General features: G+C 40.1%; 1 pseudogene; it reads left to right on the top strand.

The window, feature by feature from the left end:
- The first annotated feature begins 493 nt into the window (after window positions 1-493).
- LOC141819336 (putative apyrase 6) lies at window positions 494-2,463 on the top strand (annotated as a pseudogene).
- Window positions 2,464-2,837: the final 374 nt, after the last annotated feature.

Raw genomic sequence — 2,837 nt, 5'->3', positions numbered from 1 at the left:
CACTACAAGAAAATCAGTCTTTAACAACACTCAAAAGACATCGGTTTTATGGCAAAACCGATGTCTTTTATTTTTTTACAACGGTTTTAACAAAAACCGATGTCTTTGAGAGGTTGATTGGAGACTACGATAACGGTTTTTGGAGGATACAACAACGGTTTTAAAACCATTGTCTATGTCTATTATTTTGGGACTACAACAACGGTTTTTAAAGACTACGACAACGGTTTGAAAATCGTTGTCTATGTGCGCTTTCAACAACGGTTTTGGAAGCTATAACAACAATTTAAAACCGTTGTCTATTTGCGCTTTCAACAACGGTTTTGAAAGCTATAACAACAATTTAAAACCGTTGTATATTTTCATTTTTTCTTTCCCTCTCTCCCTCCAAATATTTCTTCCACGTAACTTCTAAAACCCCTAAACCCGCCCGCGCTTCCAACCCTGCACCCGGCCGACTTAACCACTGCGCGCTTGCTCTTGTAAACCCTAGACGGGCTCTGCTCCACCGCCGCGTCTTCAACGGCACCGCCACCTACGTCTTCAACGGCACCGCCACCTACGCCTTCCCCCCTCGTCTCCACTTCCACCGCCGCGTCAGTTCCTCGCGGACGATGAGCGCCGTTAAGCCCCATCAGCTCCGTCCCCCCTCCGCTTCTTCCCGCTTCTCCTTCATAACCAAGAACCGTCGCCGCGGCATCCTCGTCGGCTCCACCCTCGTGGCCGCACTCCTGTGCCTCTTCGTAGCCTCGGGAAGCTTCGATCACCCCAAATACTTGATTGTTGTGGATGGAGGGAGCACCGGCTCTCGGATCCACGTGTTTGCTTACAGGAGCGTGTGGGGATCGATGCCTTCCCTTGATATTGGCCTTTCGGCGTCTATGAAAGTCTCTCTGGGCCTTTCCTCTTACTTGCAGAATCCGGATAACGCTGGGGAGTCTCTGGTGGCACTGCTGGAGTTTGCTAAGGTTACAGTACCACGAGAAGTGTGGGAAGATACCGAACTAAGGCTGATGGCGACGGCAGGTTTGAGGCTACTGAACACTTCGGTGGTGAATAGAATACTGGAAGCTTGCTAGAAGGTTTTGAGATCTTATGATTTCAGATTCCAGGACGATTGGGCATCTGTGATCTCAGGCAGGTGAATCCAGTTTGCTTCTTTCAAATATTCATACTGTATTAATTTGAGTAACAGTTTTTTTGGTATATATATTTACATTGGAGTGTAATTGCCCCTTAAAAGTTTTTTTGGTATAATTACTGTTTTACAGGCAGTGATGAAGGCATCTATGCATGGGTTGCAGCTAACTATGCGGTGGGTACTCTAGGAGCTGATCTTGAGATTACTACTGGAATATTTGAACTGGGAGGGGCTTCAGCTCAGGTTTCACTTTACCATTTCATAAGATGGTTAAACTAACTATGACTGAAAATGTGTTCAAGTAGCAATCATTTGTGTTAACTTTATAAATTATGATTATTATATTCACTTTTCAAGCAAATAATTAGTTACTTCCATATATTTTGATAACTGTAGCCAACATTGGTTTTGAAAAGCCTATGTAATGTTGCCAAGTTACCTGATCGTTTCGATCATAAAGGTAATGGTTCTTAGTGGGAGCTATAAAGAATGAAAATAACATTTATTAGTCTAAATAATAAGTTGCTTTAAGTAAAGTTTGTTCAGTCACCATGAGTGGTGATCCTAACATTGCTATGAGTAAACTATGCGCTATTTTGTACATTACTGAGCTAATCTTTTGTAATTTTACTATTTCTAATATTCTGGCTATCATTGTCAGATAACTTTTGTTTCCAGAGTGCCCTCGGCCCCAGAGTTCTCTCATTTGCTTACCTTTGGAAAAGTCACTTATAACCTGTGCAGTCACAGCTTTCTCAATCTTGGTCAGGTGACTTTCCTTGAAAATTCAGATTTGTCTTGAATTATTATAAGATTATACCTTCACACTGATAGATATCCTTTTATGAGTTAAATCTATATTTGGAAGATAAATTTGTATGGATCCTTTTTATTGTTGTACTACTATTAATCATGCCATGAAATAAATCTACAGAAAATTTTGCATAGGCAAGAGACCAGAACCTTTTGCTGAGTTAAATCCTTTTCTTGCTTTCTCTTTTTAAAAATATTTTTTTCTAATGAAATTTTATAAAATCTAGCTTCTTTATTAGAAAGTCTTAACATTTAAATAATCTTGGTTTTTGTGGGTTTTGTTAATTGGCACCTGCTGTTGTTTATGTTACCAGAAAGACATTGAGTGACTAATTCATAATTGTATGTATAGAATCATGTCACAATCTGTCATTTAGCATGATGATGATACCTTTGTGATATTTGTCCATCTTATGCTCATACTTTCTCTAACTGTTGTCATTCTGCAGAACGTGGCTTATGACTTTCATCATGAATTATTTAGCAACTCAGCAGCCGAAGACCCCTAAATAAGGAAATTGACTTATTAAGGGTTAAATTTCAGATGGGCTTGTCGTCAAGTGAAACTGCTTCACTTGTTGAAGGTCCTGATGCAATTTACAGGTAGATGCTGTTACCTTAACCTCAAAGCAGTTATGATCCTGATATGGTACCAGTGATTAATCTTAGTTTCGTTTCTTTGAAGGCTACTTCGAAAGAGCAAGAATGAAGTTGTGCCAGAGAACAAGGATGATGGTGATTGAGATGAGGACGAAGAGGATGATGATGAACAAGATGGCGAAGACTAGGAAGAGGACGATGGGGTTGAAGGTGATCCTTCTGAGGATGAAAACGCTGAGGGAATGTGTAATATGTTGCAAGAAGAATATTTGTGTTAGTTACT

The sequence above is a fragment of the Curcuma longa genome, unplaced genomic scaffold (genome assembly GCF_044706935.1).
Source record: "Curcuma longa cultivar G26 ecotype Majalengka, Jawa Barat unplaced genomic scaffold, ITB_CL_G26_1.1 contig_3459, whole genome shotgun sequence".
NCBI lineage: Eukaryota > Viridiplantae > Streptophyta > Magnoliopsida > Zingiberales > Zingiberaceae > Curcuma > Curcuma longa.
Note: the sequence above shows the minus strand (reverse complement) of the source record. Positions and strands in the feature narration are given on the sequence as shown.